Source organism: Pinus tabuliformis, chromosome 9, assembly GCF_031772625.1.
Source record: "Pinus tabuliformis cultivar Carrire ecotype Pingquan chromosome 9, CPIR1, whole genome shotgun sequence".
NCBI lineage: Eukaryota > Viridiplantae > Streptophyta > Pinopsida > Pinales > Pinaceae > Pinus > Pinus tabuliformis.
In genome coordinates this window covers 119,522,472-119,542,267 of record NC_142307.1, presented here as the reverse complement: position 1 = coordinate 119,542,267, position 19,796 = coordinate 119,522,472, and positions in this window count along the sequence as shown.

The following is a 19,796-nucleotide window of genomic DNA, read 5'->3' as shown; positions in this document are numbered from 1 at the left end:
AGTATGCTAGACCAGTTGCATGGTCTTCCTTCTCTATACAGTTGGTTGAGCGCGACCACCCAAATTTGAGGGAAGGTCTCAGTGCTCGCTTGGCCACTCAGTCAACATGTGAATATGACCAAGTATTGGTATGCCTTCCTCAATATCTTCGTCTTATAGATCTGATTGGGGGTCATCCTGAAATGAGTTGTCTCCTTTACCCAATCCTTCAAAATGTATCTGAAGTGGCCTTTGTTGTTGGGCAAGATGAATGGGGGAGTCATAATAGTCATGGGCTCAGCCATCTGATATATCTCATCGTAATCTCGTGCCCAAAAGGTTGCAAGCTTCATCCCACTGACACTGCTCAAGGTCATCATCTCGAGAAAGTGTGAGAGACAATCCAGTGAATCATGTCTGCGCATGGGAACGCAGGGTATCTTCATGCAATCCGGTACAAGCCAAACTTATGAATGTTCATGTACACATTACGGTCTTCAAGGTCTTCCCCAAAAGTACCTGTAAATGTTCATTCACCTCTTTCCACCTTAGTTTGATGTCCTTGTCTAAATACAACTTCCTATCTTCATAGATCGACAGACCAGAGGACACCTGCTCAGCTGCTGCTCCAGCTGCCATACCATCAATGTCTTGAGATCCTATTCTCTTGGAAGCCATTGAGACAGATGAACACCTGAAAGATATGGAAACAAGAAGCATGCATGGCAAGAAATATGTCAGTGAAAACAAAGCAAATCCGGGGAAGGACACAGCACATACCTGGGAAACTGATGAACAATATTGTGCAAATTTCACTGGGAAGGTTGAGTGACTGGCTGTCAGAACTGTGCAAAAGAAATTCAAGGTTGTCTGGGAGGCTGGACTAGCTACTGGAACTGCGAAATGCGCAATCTAGTTGGGCAGCTGGCTGCTGGGATTATGCAATGCACAATTCTAGCTGGGAAGGACTGCTGACCCAGGGATAGGTTTACACAATTTCCTAGGCCAAGCAGCCAATGTTCTCCAGGAATGCACAAAATAGTCCAAGAGGCTAGTGCTAAGCTAGAATGTGCAAATCTGGAGAGGAAGGTCAGCCTTCCTTCTCTAGATTGCGCAATGCAGCCTTAGTGAAGGCAGAGACCGGGCCAAGGTCGGCCCGACTCGCCAAGGGGAAACTAAAAGCAAGTGAGTCGATGAAATGCATGGCGACACTAAGTGAAAGGAGAAGTGAAAAACTGTGAATGGAATATTTAGCAAACAGATCAACATGCATGTGGGTGAGGTCGTTCACTGGTTAGGCGAATATCCGTGCAAAATAGTTTCATGCATGCGACAGCGGTGAGATAGCAATGAATATTGAAACAGAGATAGGACAAGCTAAAATATATGTAAATGACATCATGCATTCAAAGAAATGAATCAAACATCAATCATACAAGCCAATATAGGAAAAGCAACAGAAATGTTGAAAAAGACAAGTTGAGGCCACTTACCCGTGAATAGCTGAGTTGGATGTATTGAAGAGTCCTGGATGTGTTGTGGGATGTCAGAGCTCCAAGATCGATGTGAATGAATGAGCTCTGATGCGTCAAATAAATAAGTTTGGTCTCATGACGCGCATGCCACAAATCTAGAAAAAAGCGACACTTGGAGGGAAACTTCTAAAACAACTCTGCATGTAACCCCCGGATACTAAAAATAGCTCCCTGAGTCATGGGATGCCTTTTGCATGTTGTCTCTTGCTATTATGGGAAGTTCAAGTCATGCATGCATGCAAGTCAAGTATCCTTGGTACTGGGTGGAACGGTCAACCAAATTGTTCATGCATGCGAGTGCTCAACTGCTCGGGAAAAATGTGCATTCTTGGCTTGAATCTGGGCTGAATGCCCAAGGGGATTGTGCAATTTCTAGGCAGAGCAGATGACTGCTGCCGAGATTTGTGTAAATCCTGGGTTGAAAAACTTGTTGCTGGGAAATATTTTGAAATTCCCGCTAGGACGGTTGGCTAGCAGGATTGCACAATCTTGGAGCCCAAGAGGCTGTAAGAGAGGATTGTGCAATTCCTGAAGGGAAGGTTGGTTGCCCTCCAAGAATGTACAATTTTCAAGGGGAATATGCTCAGCTTGCAGCTGGACCAAGTCCAGGTAAGTAGCCTGTGAGGGGAATGTATCGACTGTGATCGACAAGTTGCCTTTGTGCGAGGAAAACACTAAAGCTTGGGTACTTGACAAAGCAAGACAAATTGATGTGTAAGGTTGGTAGGGAGGCTCCAAAAAAAGCTGAGGAGGAATTTTGGAGGGTGGTTGTAGCCGCTACAACACTTGGCAATACACTGGTAGAAATCTAGCTCTCTGCATTGACCTTGTTCGTGAAAAGCAAGTCTAACACCTCTAGAAGTATTGTTCAATTCATAGCTCATCTTGGTTTCACACTCACTTGATTGTAAGATGTAGCATCTTCCAAGCCCTTGGTCGATTGACACACATTCCAAGCCAAGGCAACATAGTTGTTTCGATTGGGGTTGAGGGGTATATAGGTGCACAAGCAGTATAGTCGTCAAAGTCTTAGTTTCATCTTTGGTGTTGCTCCACTGCCAGCAGGCCTTGACAGTACCCCAATGGAGTCACATAGGAACACAAGCATGGGTCCACTACCAGCGAGCCTGGTCGAAACCCCGACAACGTTACTTGCATCACCTCCCTGCATAGGAAGCCTTTCTCTTCTTTCGCCTTATTTATTTTTCATTTTGAATTTTTTACTTTCCATTTTTCATTTTCACTATGAATATCACTTATTCATTTCAGAGGCGGAAGAGGGATCCTGACATATTGAGAGAAGAGGAGGTTGTTCCAGTAGAGAAGTAGTTTATTATATCTCTGACGTGTCTGTTAAGGTTTTCCCCCACCTTACTCTACTTGACTGAGCTGATAAGGGTTAACCAAAAAACAATCAACTAGAGAAGGTGACACTAGTTAGCACGCAAGAGTTGTGTTTACACCAAGGTTCACTTTGAAGAGTACGTATTTTCCTTCGATGTATCATGGAATAGGAGTAACAAGTTCATCATATAGAGGCAAGATGACAAAAAACCAAGTAGTGATATCTATACAAGCCCTCTTGTACTTTACCCATCTCGTTTCATGAGTCACACATGGTTTCATGCGAACTAAGCTACAAACAAAACAAGTGAACGAACTAACAATAAAGCCAAGCAAAAGTAGAAGAAAAAGTGAAAGCAAAGCAAGAAAACAAACAAAGCATGTAAGCAAACAAGCATTCAAGCAAACAACTGAAAGAAATCACTACTCCTACTCCTTTACTAACAGTGCATGGGCATGATCACGTGAATTGATACTTCCAATGGAGCCACTGGCGCATTGGTAGACCCATGTTGGTGAAGGCTTGGTCCATGAGCAACCCAGTGGTGCGAACCAACAAGCAAGAAATATATAACAATGAAGACAACCACACTTCGTGTTTCAAAGTGCCCACGTGACATAAGTGAGTGCAGGAGCATGACGGACAATCTATGGACTTCTCATGGTGTTGTGTGACACTACATGCAACTTTGAAGCATAAGCACACTCTTGACTGTGACATGCAAGCAAACAAAAGAAACAAAGACAACTTGCGTCACAAACGAGTGCTTGCAATGTAAGACTCCTCCAAAGCATGAGCGATGGGGTCATGCAGTTCGAGTGGAGGAAGTGTGATTTGTGAGTGAGATGGATATTCAATGCATACAGATGAGTGATGAGGAGCCCTTGGTGCATGAAAAATTTCATGATTGGAAGTGAGAGTAACCCTAAGAGAGAGGGCCTGACATAACCATCAGCTCGGACTGAAGTGCCTCGACAGTCTTGGGTGTCTCAACTTCATCATCAAGTATATCATCATACACTGGTGGCTTCGAAAGATCGACTGCGATAGATTCATGATCATCATAAAAAATGGAAGCAAATGGATCACGACCACTACGAGCATAAAAATAAATGAATTCCTCGGCATCCTCATGATCAGATGGATCAAATAGAGGGGTAGATGAAAAATGAACAAACTCATCCTCTGTATTTTCGGAAAAAATCGATGAAGGATTAAGTGGATATTCAATGAGTATCTTATCCTCTATGTTGTCGAATGATGGACTAACATCCGATGAGTCTTGCGAGTGATCAAGAAGGGTGCATCCGTGGATGAAGACACACATGCAAAATCATGGATGGCATGTTCACCAAAGAGGCTAGGAAAGAATGGAGGGGGCCCAGACGAAAGGGAGTCATCCTTCACCGAGTGTTGATGCTCAAGTTCCCACTCATACTCTTCATGAATGATAATGCATGTTGGTTATGAAACACCAAATCTGTCAATGGGTTGTTCCTCATTCACAACAAGTGAAGAGTCCGGAATGGACGAACACGAAATCATCCGGAGGAACACCTAAGTGCAAAGACAAAGGTCGAATAAAATAATGCATATGAGAACTCGAAGGACTCAGAACCAAATCTGCGCGAAAAGTGAGTGGAGTGATGTTGGGAGAGTGTGAAGGATGAACATGTGTGCAAACATGATCCTTAGCATCACTGGGCGATGGTGGAATTGTTGAATTATATGGAGGCGGACAGTCCATTGAGACACTGCCTGCTCCCACATGAGATTGCGTAGTTCCAACAACGAAGAAGGTTGAGCGAGGTTTGATCTCAAGCTTTCTCTTGGGACGGGCAGATTTCTTAAGACAGTACTCGAACTCGTCCCAGAGATAAGCGAACTTCATCTGGATCCTCGGAGCTTGAAACTATAATTCACGGAAGCACTGCCAAAAATCAATAATGGATTCATTCGGAGCCCTTCGTTGCTATAACAGTTTCTGGTCAAGATGGTATGGATCAAAATGATAGAACATGTCTTCAATAAGATCACAGAAGTGCTCAAATGAGTGCATGGTGTCAGCCGGTAGGATGAGCACCCAACAAAACGGAGATTCGCGAAGTGTGAATGCAAGCAAAAAACCTCCCTGTTTGTCAGTGAACTCATCTTCCCCATGAATCATGGAAAGAAAGCTATGTAAGTGCTCAAGCCAAGCCACTTCACCTTCACCATCATACGTGTGAGTGGACAAGAGATCAAAAAGCTTCCCCGAGATGGAGACATCTTCACGATTTGAAAAACACCTCGGGGGAAGAAGAATGCAAGACTCGATGGAAGATATGCAAAGGTTCAAAACTGAATGAGAGGAATCTGCTTGTCATCGAGCCCTCCTTCTAGTGCTAGAAATGTTGGCGGTGCTTGACCTGCCAACATGTCAAGGGGATCTCCCCTGTAAGAAGTCCCAATTAGACCTCAGACCATTTGGTGTAGGAGTCCCAACAATGGGTCATACGGTAATGCCTTGACCACGGTGTCGCATAGAGGCAAGTAGAATAACTCTGTCAGCAGCAACGGCGTGACTGATGCAATGAGTCAAGGAAGGTGTATGAGAGGTTCCAACGCTTTGAAAGGGGAAAGAGGTGAAGGTGAGTTCCAGGTTAAAAGGGTTCAGTCCCAACTTGGCTAGGAACACACAACAAAAAGGACATGCACAACTTCTGGCGGAGCATTCCACTCAGATGCGGCAGTCACATCATACAAGGTAAGATAACATGTACAACACTCACAGTTCAATCCACGACGAGTGTGACAGTTGTTATAGCGAGGTTCAAGTGAAAAAGTCCGTCTGATGTCTGGCAAAGAAGTCGACACTAATGGTGACAGCATCAACAACATGTGCAACACATTAACGACAAGATTCATATAATTTCATGTGAATCAGTTCATACACAAGTACGTAAGTTAAACAACACATATCATTAAAGCAACCGGAGCAATCCAACTATAATAACAACATATGCATGAAAATGTGTTGACTCTTATTATATAAAGAAGTGTAAGTCACAATCATACAATACATCCATGTAAACCTGCTAGCCCCAATAGTGGAACATTACAGCCACATCTGCCTGCTCCTCCAAATAGATGTACTAGCTCTGTGCAGTGGAGAAGCCAAGGCGCGTTACAATACTGTCCAAGCCTTCTTCAAAATAGTCTTAGTAGAAGCTTGGCTGAACAAAAGCTTATACAATGAGTTATGAGGGACTATTTATAGAAAAGGGTGGGGTGACCCTTGACATTCCCCTATGTAACCATTCAACTACCCTCATGACTTTTCACCTACTCTATGATTGTTACATCCACTCTTGACACTTGACTTGCACTTGACATGACTGAACATTACAATGCACATGTACCCATGTGAACAATGGTTTGGACAAGCCAAACTAGACATCATTTGGACTTAGATAACCATAGAAGTCTAACTACTCGAAATCCTCATGCTAATCAACAGTGACATATTGATGCCAAGATTTGTACTCCTTGAGAGTGTCTGTGTGTTCTGTTGTGACATCCATATGAAACCTGAACCTTGCCTCGATAGCATCTGGGTACACTTCTCGGGCTCCTCTATCCAACTCGTCTCTGAGCATGCGCATCATTATCTTTAGTGTGGTTATACCAGCAACGTACTTCCGCATGATGTCTGCAATGATAGGAAAGTATAGGCTGGTGGCAGTGCGCATCAATTCATCGAAGTATGAGTTAAGCTCCTATTAGACCTGCTTCTTGGTCTTTGCCTGGGTGAGGGTCCCAAGTGATGGGATCCCATGAGTGTGCACTATAACCTCCATGCTTTTGAATACTCATGCATGGGAAGCATGTATGCTAGTGATGAGTTGCGATAGGTCTTGATAGTTCCAGACCTAACTTTGGATACATGCTTGTAGCTCGATCACATTGGCCTTCATCATCTTTGGCAAGTGAAGTGGGGCTTCCTTGTACTTCATCACCCATGCTCGCATGTTATCAATAGTAGTATGTATGTTCTTCAACATGCGTACTCTTCTTGCACATCGTTGTTGCCATCTGTGGAGATGAATGATTTCTTGATGCACGGTACCAAACTTGGAGTACAATGCTCGCATAAATGTGTCCAAGGACAATAATTCATCCAATACTGCCTTCTTCAGTTTAGCTTGGGCGGACATTGTCACCAAGTCTCCTCCTTGCTTGGCCACATGTAGATCCTTTGCCATTCGCTCATTCTCAGCTATGAGAAAACAAACACTTGAGTTAGTGGCTTCGGCATACACTCTAGTTGCATCGGTCAATGCAGTTGGATGCTTGTGCACATCAGTCATGATCATTTTCTCTTCAAATTGCGTATGGCATGTTTGGTCCTCCTGAGTTGGTACTCCCTAAGACTGCATAACTCTATGATGAGATTCGTCAAAGGGGATGTTGTGCATCTCTGCTTCCAGTTGACCCCCAAGGATCTCAGTGCCTCGGTCATCTGAGACTTGCTCATCTTCTAGATGTATTGAAGTAGGTGAGTCGACCTCTCTTTGGTGAGGCATGAGTTCAGTGTCCTATTCCAACTCCTACTGCTCCATGTCTGCATTCAATTGTTCAAGATCCTGTTCTATCTCATGAGTAAATTCTTGCCCCTGCGAGGGTTCACCCTGTTCGTCTGATGCCTTTTGTTTAGAAGAATCAACTACTTGTATAGGTGCTTCTTCATCTATCTACATGTGATGCGCCCCCTGCTGAATCTGCTGTTGTTGTGCTTCCTTTTCTTGTTGGCACAACTCTTGTTCTTTTCGGAGTTTCTCCCTCAGCTCATGCAACTCCTTCTCTGCTTCTTCCATTCTCTTCTTATCTCTCTACCTTCGTGTGATTTGCTTGTCGCACTTTTGCCTCTTATGTTCAATAGCCATAGCTTCTTGTTCTACAAATGGATCTACTCGAAACTTGTAGCTTTGTTCCTCCTCCATGTAGTCGACAATCTTTCTCTTCCCTTTGTCGTGCATAGGTATGCTTGGCTTTACTACCTGTGCTGCTGTTGCTACTACTAGTGTTCTCTGTGATGTTGCTTCATGTTGTTGTGCTAACCACTCTACAGTGAAACCGACCTATTCATTGGGTCTAGAGGAATTGTAGAAATATCTCCATGAGTCCTCCTTGGCTCAATGACATGCCCCATGGATCCAATTGAACTGAACTCTCATGTAGTGATCCTTCACAATGCAATGTGGGTCATATGGGTTGAAGCTTCGGAGGTCAAATGGGTACTTCTTCATCTGTTCAGCTTCGACATCCACTTGCTTGATGCTCCGGATCTCATATAACCCAATCCGCAATGGAAGAGTGGGCCAAGGTGCCTTCTTCTTCCGTTGTAGACTAGTTGTTAATCGTGCTGAGATATGATACACTACTTCCTGCATGATAAGCACGTCCAATGAAAACTTTGGCAGAACATGCGGAGGCTTCTCTACATTGAACACTTGGATGAATGTGTTGTCCAGTGAGGCATACCAATCTGAAATGCCTAATAATGCCTCCATCACTTCTTCTGACATGTAAGGTGGATCATGTTAGAATATCAACCTGTACACTGGGGTGACAAGATGGTCGGATAGTTGTATGATCACTCCTTTGAAGCTGCACTCAGACAATAACTTGAAATACGTGCTCAAAAGTCTCCGCCAGTGACCATGCCCACTCTAAGCCCGTGAACTCATGTCAGGCACAGACTGCATCTAGAATGTAGGCAGACATGTAAATCTCTACATGCATGCTTTCGGGTGACTCTCGAGCCTTCGTGACTTGCTCCTTCGGCTGATGAGCCAGTATGCCAAACCAGTTGCATGGTCTTCCTTCTCTAGCCAGTTGATCCAGCACGACCACCCAACTCTGAGGGAATGTCTCAGTGCTCACTTGGCCACTTCGTTGACATGCGAATATGACCAAGTATTGGTATGCCTTCCTCAATATCTTCGTCGTATAGATCTAATTGGGGGTCATCCTAAAACGAGTTGGCTCCTTTACCCAATCCTTTAGAATGTCTTTGGAGTGGCCTTTGTTGTTGGGAAAAATGAATGGGGGAGTCGTGAGAGTCATCTGATACATCTCATCATAATCTCGTGCCCAGAAGGTTGCAAGCTTCGTCCCACTGACACTACTCAAGGTCATTGTCTCGGGGCAAGTGTGAGAGACGATCCAGTGAATCATGTCCACGCATGGGAACACAGGGTATCTGCGTGCAATCTGATACAAGCCAAACTTATGAATGTTCATAATAATAATAATATCCATTTTTAAGGTCACAGCCAAGCCAGACGCCAAATTGGTGTATGTACACATGACGGTCTTCAAGGTATTCCCCAAAAGTACCTGCGAATGTTTCATTCACCTCTTGTCACTTCAGTTTGATGTCGTTGTCTAGATACAACTTCGTATCTTCATAGATTGGCAAACTAGAGGACACCTGCTCAGCTGCTACTCCAGTTGCCATACCATCAGAGTCCTGAGATCATGTTCTCTTGGAAGCCATTGAGACAGATGAACACCTAAAAGATCTAGAAACAAGCAGCATGAAAGGCAAGAAATATGTCAATGAAAAAAAAGCAAATATGGGGAAGGACACAACACATACCTAGGAAACTAATGAGAAATATTGCACAAATTTCACTGGGAGGCTGAGTGACTAGCTACCAAAACTGCGCAAATGCAGTCTGGGCTGTCTAGGAGGCTAGACTGGCTGTTGGATTTGCAAAATGCACAATCCAGTTGGGCAGCTGGCTATTGGATTTGCGAAATGTGCAGTCCAGTTGGGCAGCTGGCTGTTGGATTTGCGAAATGCGCAATCCAGTTGGGCAGCTGGCTGTTGGGATTGTGCAATGTGTAATTCCAACTGGGAAGGACTGCTGGCCCAAGGACAGATTTGCACAATTTCCTGGGCCAAGCAGCTACTGTCCTCCAGGAATGCGCAAAATAGTCTAGGAGGCTAGTGCTGGGCTAGAATGTGCAAATCTGGAGAGGAAGGTGAGCCTTCCTTCCCTAGCTTGCACAATGCAGCCTTGGTGAAGGCATAGACCAGGCCAAGGTTGGCCCGACTTGCCGACGGGCAACTGAAAGCAAGTGAGTTGATGAAATGCATGGCGACATTAAGTGAAATCATAAGTGATAAACAATGTGTGAAAAACATGAATGGAAGATTCAACAAACAGATCAACATGCATATGGGTGAGGTCGTTCACCGATTGGGCGAACATCTGTGCAAAATAGTTTCATGCATGCGACATCAGTGAGATAGCAATGAAAATTGAAACTGAGCTATGAAAAGCTAGAATATATGTAATTGGCAGCATACGTTCAAATAAATCAAGCAAACAACACTCACACAAGTGAATACACAAAAAGCGACAAAAATGCTGAAAAAGACAAGTTGAGGCCACTTACCCGTGAATAGCTGAGGCGAATGTATTGAAGAGTCCTGGATGTGTTGTGGGATGTCAGAGCTCCAAGATTGATGTGAATGAATGAGCTATGATGTGTCAAATAAATAAGTTTGGTCTCATGACGCACATGCCACAAATCTAGGAAAAAGCGACACTTGGAGGGAAACTTCTAAAACAACTCTGCATGTAACCCCCCGGCTACTAAAAATAACTCCCTTATTCATGGGATTCCTTTTGTATGTTGTCTCTTGCTATTCCAGGAAGATCAAGTCATGCATGCATGCAAGTCAAGTATCCTCGATCCCGGGTAGAACTGGTCAACCAGACTGTTCATGCATGTGAGTGCTCAACTGCTCGTGAAAAATGTGCATTCCTGGCTTGGAGTTGGGCTGACTTCCCAAGGGGATTGTGCAATTTCTGGGTAGAGCAGCTGACTGCTACCCAGATTTGTGCAAATCCTAGGCTAAATAGCCTGTTGCTGGGAAAAATTGCACAAATCCTGTTGGGAGGGTTAGCTGGCAGGATTACGCAATCCTAGAGCCCAACAGGCTGTCAAAGAGGATTACGTAATTCCTCGAGGGAAGGATAGTTTCCCTCCAGGAATGCGCAATTTTCAAGGGAAATCTGCTCAGCCTGCAACTGGACCAAGTCCGGGTAAGCAGCCTGTGAGGGGAATGGATCGACTGTGATCAACAAGCTGCCTTTGTGCGAGGAAAACACTGAAGCTTGAGTATTTGACGAAGCAAGACAAAGTGTTGTGTAAGGTTGGTAGGGAGGCTCCAAAATAGGCTGAGGTGAACTTTTGGAGGGTGGTTGTAGTTGCTACAACAGGAGGGTAAAGAAATGGAAAGGGGGAAAGATAAAAAGGTGGAATCCACAACATACCAGCACAAAGATCCCAACATCCTATGAAACCACTACAGCATTGATGATCATACAGAGGAGAAGTGATGGAAGTTGCATCCATAGCTTAATCCAAAGAACAAAAGGTAAGAAAATATGAAGAAGAATCTCATGGCCACCGATTCGAGCAACCAGGTTGAAAGAAACTCGAACGTGGATGAGAATATCATTTGTACATCAGTGCAGAAGGAGGTGAATTTGATTAGCATCTAGCAATAGGAAGAGAAATAAATGACCAAACTCTTTCACATAAATATACAGGCCAAGAAGATAAATATTAATGCTATGTTTGACTTGGGATCATAGGCGAATCTCATTGTAGCAGAGTTTGTCAAGAAATTGGGAATGGAAGTTTGTGATCATCCAAGCCCATATACATCGGGATGGGTAAATAAGGATATATATTTAAAGGTAACAAAACAATGTAAAATTAGATTTGTTATTAGTGTTGATTTTATTGATGAAGTATAACTAGATGTGGTTCCCCTTGGCGTATGTGGAGTGGTGTTTGGGAGTCCCTACATATACATGCAAGATGCAATATTCATGTAGATATCCAATTAGTACTGAATCGTCAAGGATGAAAAATCATCACCATCAATGCGCACAAAGGCAAGTCAAGATGTAGCTAGTAAGTGCCAACCAAACCAAGAAATTGATTAGTTCCAACAATAAGTATTATTAATTGTTTTTAAGAGAAAATCAGTCAGTGGAAGAGTCGATAAGAGGCAAGGAATCCCCAAAGGGGTGTACTAAGAAACATAAATTACAACTGGAAGAGTTGATACAAGCATATAGGCATGTGTTCTGGGAGCCTAAAGAGTTACCATCCAAGAGGGAAGTGGAGCACGAGATCCAACTATTGTCAGACTCCCCATTGCTAAACATTGATTTGTACATGCAGTCCGTTATAGAAGCAAGGGAGGAGAAGAAAAAATTACAACAACTATTAGAAATGGGTGTCTGAAGCGAACAAATTTCCTTCTAAAAATTAATTACTCCAGAAAACATAGAATATATAGATATCCATTAAGGATATAAATATTATATTAAAATGAATAAGAATAGAATGAATGATTTACAAATGAGAACGAGAGACTTGCTCGTATATCAAGCAAGTGTCTCTTCATGAAAAGTCATGTCTCAATTAGACATGCCTCTTCAACTTAATTACTACTTAACTAATAATTAATTATGATTATTATCATTTACATTATATTTATATTATTTATATATTTTATTCGTTACATTGCCTCCTTCCTCAAAGAGCTTTGTCCTCAAGGCTTGTCGATGAAAAAAGGCTTGATCTCTTTTCTGGCTTCGAAAGTCTTTCTGTCTCGGAATAGTCATCCTTGTCGATACAAGCTGATATGATCTTCTTAGTGACAAACAAAATTGTCGCACTGAGAAGGGATCAGACCATCTGAGATTAATCTTCTGTATAGCATTCTGATCACTGGAATTTTGTAACAACTTGTCCTCATAGCACTGGGTTGAGGTTACATTAGTCTTTTCTGGAACATTAGTTTGTTGTTTCGGTTCTGACTGGTCCAAATATGTAGCATGGTTGATTCGTCTGTTCTCATGATTCGGATGCCGATATGGAACTTTTTTTATTTGATTTTTCCTTACTGGGCATGTGCCAATTTTTATATTTTCTTCTAGCGAAGATGTTGTTGAGTTGATTATGAAACATTCAATGGGGATGTTCATTGTTTGAGTTGCAACATCCAAGCGTGTGTTTTCTTCAACTTGCTTGTCTTCTTCCTGAGTTGTGACATTCACTGAATCGATATTTGTTGTTTTTTCATAAACTTGAATTCCTACATTTGATGCTTCCTTCTTGATAAGTTGTTGTACCTGGCTTTCTAATGACTTATTATCCTTCTTAAGTTTCTTAATTTGTATCAGCAATTTTTCACTATGGTTTTTAAGTCGAGAAACTTCTTCAGTTTTGTCAACAGTGATTTTATTAATTTCGTTTTGCATATTTTGTAATATCTTTTTACCTTCTTGAGACATTACTTTTGAAATATCTGAGATATCTTCTGGTGTTACTGAATTTGGTTTTAGTGTAAAATCTTTGAGCATTATTTTCTTCTTCTTGTAAGAAAATGTTAAAAACTTCTTTTTTGTATTTAGAATAAAGGAACCTAGAGTTTCCATCCAAGGTAACCCCAAAACAATGTCACTATCAATGTCACTATCATAAAAATATAAGGTTTTCACGGTGAATTTTGAGGTAAAAGTATAATCTCCAATATTCAGGTGTAAATTGCTTATGTCATATTGTTTGTCATATTCGCCAAGAGTATTCTTTTCAACTATATTTGATTCAGGAATCACCAATTGGTTAGCACATTTAGGACTAACATAATTACTTTTTTCAGCAGCACTGATAATGATTATGATATATCTTCCCGCGAGCGATCCTTTGATTTTAAACAATGTATCAGCACTTTTACTAAAGGTTTTAGGAAACCTTTCATTACTAGTCTCCGTTTTACTCTTTAAATATTAAATACCTTTTTAAATCACTCTTTTTTTTATAGTAATTTTTTTTTTTAAACCTTTTTTTTTTTCTTTTCCTCTCTTATAAAAATCATATATATATATATATATCAAATATTCTCTTCTTCGTTTTCTTCCTTTTTTCACTCTTTTAATAAATTTTTTTATATAATAATATTTTTTTTTAACTATATATATTATATAATTTTAATTTTTATATATTATAAAATTATAATTATATAAAATTTATATATACTTTTTTGAGACCCACTTTTCTTTTTATATGTAACTATACAAGGCTTATATAGTATCCTTTTTTATGATTATAATAATATTTTTTTCTCGGAGAATTTGGATGAGTTGTGACTAATTTGGATGAGACGTGACTCTTGGTACGGTCACAATCTTTAGATTTGAACAATTAAAATTATTTAGATCACACCTTTTTTCTCCAATGTTATCAAAATATCTTTTACTCTTAAAATACCACAGGCTTCTCCACGTAAAAAGTTTTAAATATCACTTGGTATGAGATTTTGTATCCAATTTGTTTTTTATTTTACTTTTAAAATACCATGGGTTATTTTTAAAACCTCATGTAAAAAGTAATATTTACCTTTCACGTAAGAGCTTTTGTATCCCTATTTTTTCTTTAACTTTTAAAATACCATGGGTTGTTTTTAAAACCATGGGCTTCTCCACGTAAAAAGTTTTAAATATACTTGGTATGAGATTTTGTATCCATTTCGTTTTTCTTTTACTTTTTCTTTTCCTTCTTCTTCTTCTTCTTCTTTTGGGTTAATTTTTTTTTTTTTTAAATGGCGAAAAGCTTGAACTGCAACAGCAATAAATTTGATGAAGAGCCGATAGCCAAAGACTTGGATCGGAGAACGAGCTTCGTGCACCGGTTAAACAATCTAGAGGACCGAACTACTCTGATACCACATGAAGCAAACAAAGTTTCTTCTAAAAATTAATTACTCCAGAAAACATAGAATATATAGATATCCATTAAGGATATAAATATTATATTAAAATGAATAAGAATAGAATGAATGATTTACAAATGAGAACGAGAGGCTTGCTTACATAGCAAACAAGTGTCTCTTCATGAAGAGTCATGTCTCAATTAGACATGCCTCTTCAACCTAATTACTACTTAGCTAATAATTACACCATATAAAGATCGGACTTGACAGATGTGCATTGATTACAGGGCATTGAACAAAATCAAGCTCAAGAATAGGTACCCCCTACTCATAATAGATGATCTATTGGATCAATTGTAGTAAGAGAAATACTTCACCAAGCTGGAATTAAAGTTTGGATATCACTAGGTTTGAGTTAAATAAGAAAACACATGAAAGGCTATCTTCAAAACTAGGCAAGGTTTATACAAGTGGTTAGTCACGCCATTCGACCTATGAATGCTACGACTACATTTATGAGGTTAATGCATGATATATTGTGCCCTTTTATAGATTCATTTTCTATTATCTATTTAGATGATGTACTAGTATACAATGATACTTGGGAGGGACACATTTCACATTTGATGCAGATGCTCGAGACATTAAAGAAGCACTCGTTGCTAGAAAATCTCAAGAAGTGTGAGTTTTCACAACAGTCTTTAGTGTATCAGGGGTATGTGATAGGTGGAGGAGAGCTAAAGATAGATCTTACTAAGATTGAGGCCATCATCAAAGGGTTAGTGTCTATTAATGTTTTTGAGATTAGGAGTTTCATTGGGGCAACACAATACCTAAGGAAATTCATATCCTCATTTTCAGTGGTAGCAACACCACTCAACACCATAACGACAAGTGGCAAGGGTTTCCAATGGAGAAAGGGTCAACAAAGAGCCTTTGAGGAGTTAAAGAAGAAGATCAGTTAAGCACCAATTCTGACATTATTGAATTTGTGACAACCCTTTGAAGTGGAGATAGATGCAAGTGGGTATGCTATGGGAGTAGTCTCGATGCAAGGAGGAAATCTTATATGCTACCATTCTAAAGTATTTCATGGGGAAGTTCTGAACTACCCTACCTACGATAAGGAGATCTATGCCCTAGTGCAAACTATGAAGAAATGGAAGCACTATATGATGGGAAAATAGAAAATAATCCACACATATCACTAGTCACTACAATACTTGTAGGCTCAGAGTAAGCTATAACAAACCAGACATTAAAAGTGCATGGGGTTTTGACAACAATTTCATTTAGTGATCAAGTACAAGAAGGGAAACACAAACATGTTGGTCGACATGGTTTCAAGGCCACCCACATCCAATATCATATATTTTTGAACTTTGATGCACATGGATCCATTCACCCATGATGCATATAAAGAGACATATTCAAAGGAAGAAGACTTCAAGGAGTTATTTCAGCAATTGCAAAGTCAGAGTCATGTGCATGATGATGACAATATTTTTTACTACTGTCTCTAGGATGGGTTACTGTATAGGGTGGATAAGTTATGTGTTCCTAAAGGTGAGAGATTGTAATTGATTAGTGTGGTTCACACCTCCAAGGTTGTAGGGCACTTTGGTGTAGAGAAGACAATGGCCAACTTGCAGAGGTACATGTATTAGCCCAAATGCAAGAATAGGTATCTAGGTTTATCTGAGAACACATGCTTCGTTGTACCAACAAGCATAGTAACAACAAACAAGGTCTATATCATTCCTTACCTATAGCCACTCATCCCTAGGAAAGAATTTCCACGGAATTGTCAAAGGCTTACCAACAACCAGGAAGGGACATGACTACCTAATAGCGGTAGTTGATAGGTTCAACAAGATGTGTGTTCTGATGCCCTGTAAAAAGACCATCAATGGGAAAGAAGCAACAAACTTTTTCTATAGATAGGTTTGGGTGCACTTCGAGATATCAAGGAGCATCCTTTCAGATTGGGATATGATATTTCTCAGTGCATTTTCGTCTACATTGTGGGAGAAGATGGACACTAAGTTGAATAGGTATAGAACATTCCATCCTCAGATAGATGGGGAAATAAAAGTAGTCAACAAGACTTTGGTGAAACTTTTGAGGGGTTATAATCAGAAGCATTCAAAGACCTAGAATGAATATATGGTATATATACAAAGATCAATCTACACTTATGCTGGTAATTTCCCATTTGAAGCTTCTTTGGATATTTTCCACCTTCACCTTTGGATATTGGATATGGGCAGCATGTAGGAGCAAGAGAAGAGCTTATAGGGGATGCATTAAGGGTTGAAAAAATTGTAGAAAAGATCAGGCATATTCATATATAGGCACAAGAGACACTACAAAAGTCATAAGAAAAATATAAGGCCAAGCATGATCAACACAGAACAAAGAAGTAGTTTAAGGTGGCGACAAAGTATGGTTATAGTTAAACAAGGAGAGGGTATATGGTCCTACTAAGAAAATCAAGGCTTTGCAATATGACACCTTTTAGATAATAGAAAAGGTGGGAAACAATGCCTATAGGCTCAGTCTACCCCCGTACTTGCACATTTACTCAATTATGAATGTGGAGAATCTTAAGCTCTATGGTCCTTCCATGCCAAATTATGATGAGGCACAGGTCCTACCTTCTACAGAACATTTAGTAATAGATGCTCAGGCAAAGTTAACAAAACATACAATTTTGCATAAGAGGTCTAGAAATACAAGACATGGATATCATGCCCTTTTACAGATGGTCCAAGAGGTTCTAGAAAGCCTCAAAAATTAAAGTTTTCATATTTCATCGAAACCAAGACCAGAGCGTAAAGCTCGTCTTCCTGAATCCAATGGCACAAACGGCGCCTCAATCCGAGTTTGTATGCGAAATTTATGCTTAGTCAAAGTTTTAGTCAAATTGGTATAAAGTCAAAGTCAAAGTCAACATTTTGCCATGTGGTATGCCATACAGATGGCACATGGCATCAAATTTAGCAGACCTAGTGGGACCCAAAGAGCTAATGTGGCAACGCAATCAACAAACCAAGCGGACCCACAAGCATATGATGTGGCAGTACCACGAGTCAACACATGGAAAGTAAGTGATAGAAGTGACACATGATGTGGACCAATTAGAGCCTATCACATGGCCCAATTGTATGGTGCTACGTGGTACCTCAAATTAGGCCCAGATGGCCTTGGCATGGTGCAACCTTCATTTTTGTCTTATTCTCATGGTTTGGGGAGTCGTTAAAATATGGACATATGTATACCATATATTATATGGTTTGAAACTATATTAAAACCAAAATGGAGCTTTAAAACCATATTAAAGCAAAATTAGGAGTCCATGGGTTTTGAACCCAAAACCTCCTCAACAACAAATAACTTAATATAAATATGCCAACGATTGTGCCAACCACACACTTTGTTATAAAATGGCATTCAAATGGTTCAAAGGGAACCATGGAGAATCCATGATAGATGAGGGTGAAAGTAGGACGATGAAGTCATGAATCTCAAGAAGATTCTAGGAATATTGTCAGAGCATATGTTAGGGAATGTTTTCTATGAGGAATCTTTAAGATTCCCTGGGGGCAAAATTTTGAAGGTGTTAGAACTATGTCAAGTTTATACTCAAATGAACCTATTTTTCACTAGGATTCTAATGGCGTAGTCTATTTCTTCATCCGAGCAGTAGAATTTTTTTCCGTGTTCAAGAAGAGAATCTTGTGAGGAATCTTTGAGATTCCTGGGGAGCCCAAATTTGACCGAGTCAGAAAGGGGTCAAGTTTATAGTCAAATTTCACGATTTTTCGTGAGGAATTCAACTGTGCAGTCTGTTTCTTCAACAAAGGTGTGCATTTTCAGGCCATCCCTGGAAGTGGAGTTATAAGATGCATTTGTTGCCATGTCTTCTTTTGTTTTTTTTTGAGATTATGATTTGATGTTGATATCCATGTATGCCACATTGTGAGAGGATCTTTGTATGTCACTTTATGTAAGAGATCCCTATTTTGTCATGCTTAAGGAGAGCTTATATGAGTGAGAGTTCTTATAGAAGAACATTTCGTGGAGAGACATTGCACTCTAATTAAGGATGTTCATCCTATATTTGAAAAACAACACATCATGTACTCATCATCATCTTGCAACATTTAATGAAGCAATCTCCCCACTCTTGACAAAGGGCTCGAAGATATAACCCACACTGGGTGAACTCCGTTATCAACTTGTATGTGTTCTTTAATTTGATGGTTGCTTTTATGTTTCCTCTCCTTTAAAGTATGCACATGTGGTTTTTCATACTCTTTCACATGCAATTCTGATAACATCAAAGAAGTAAAAGATCTTGGTTAATTCTGATAGCTGAGAGAATTCAGATCAAGTTTGGTATCAGAGTGTTCTTCTTGCTAATGCAAATTACAAGTGTGAATGATAACCAGAGATTGAACGTGTAATAAAAACTAAAATAGAGGATCACATAGATCTCTATGAGGCCTTCTACATGATGGAGAACATGGTAGATATAATGTATGCAGATTATGAGGAGAAAATGGAAAAAGAGGAACTTGGGAAAGAGAGAGTAGAGGACAATGCTTCATCTCCATCTTTAGGTGCATAATCTTCTTATCATCATTCAAATGAAGAAATCAACTAGAGTCTTCAAGCAGAGAATGTTGAATTGAGGATACTTTTACAAGAAGCAAAGATTGCAACTTCAGTTACAAGCCATGAAAGAGGTCTTGGAAAGGTTGAAATGCAACGAGGGCTTAGTGAAGCCATCATCATCTGCGTCAGAGGTAAACAATGTTGATAGTTCTTTAGTTTCATTTTCACATGATGATGATGATTTGGGTGCTTTTGAAAAGAACACTATGGGTATTGGTTCAAGATTAATGAAGAAGATGGGATATGAAGGCAAGGGCCTAAGAGCTAATGCGAAAGGCATTGTGAATCCCATCCAAGTGGTGGAATTTCCATGACATGCAGGATTAGGCTATGTAAGAAAGGAAGAGACAGAAGAATCTTTAGGTGAAAAGTATGAGACAATGAAGGATGTTGAGAGTACATCACCATCCTCCAGTGATCATGATTGTAGATCATTTCCAAATGGAAGTGAGAATTCAAAAGAGAG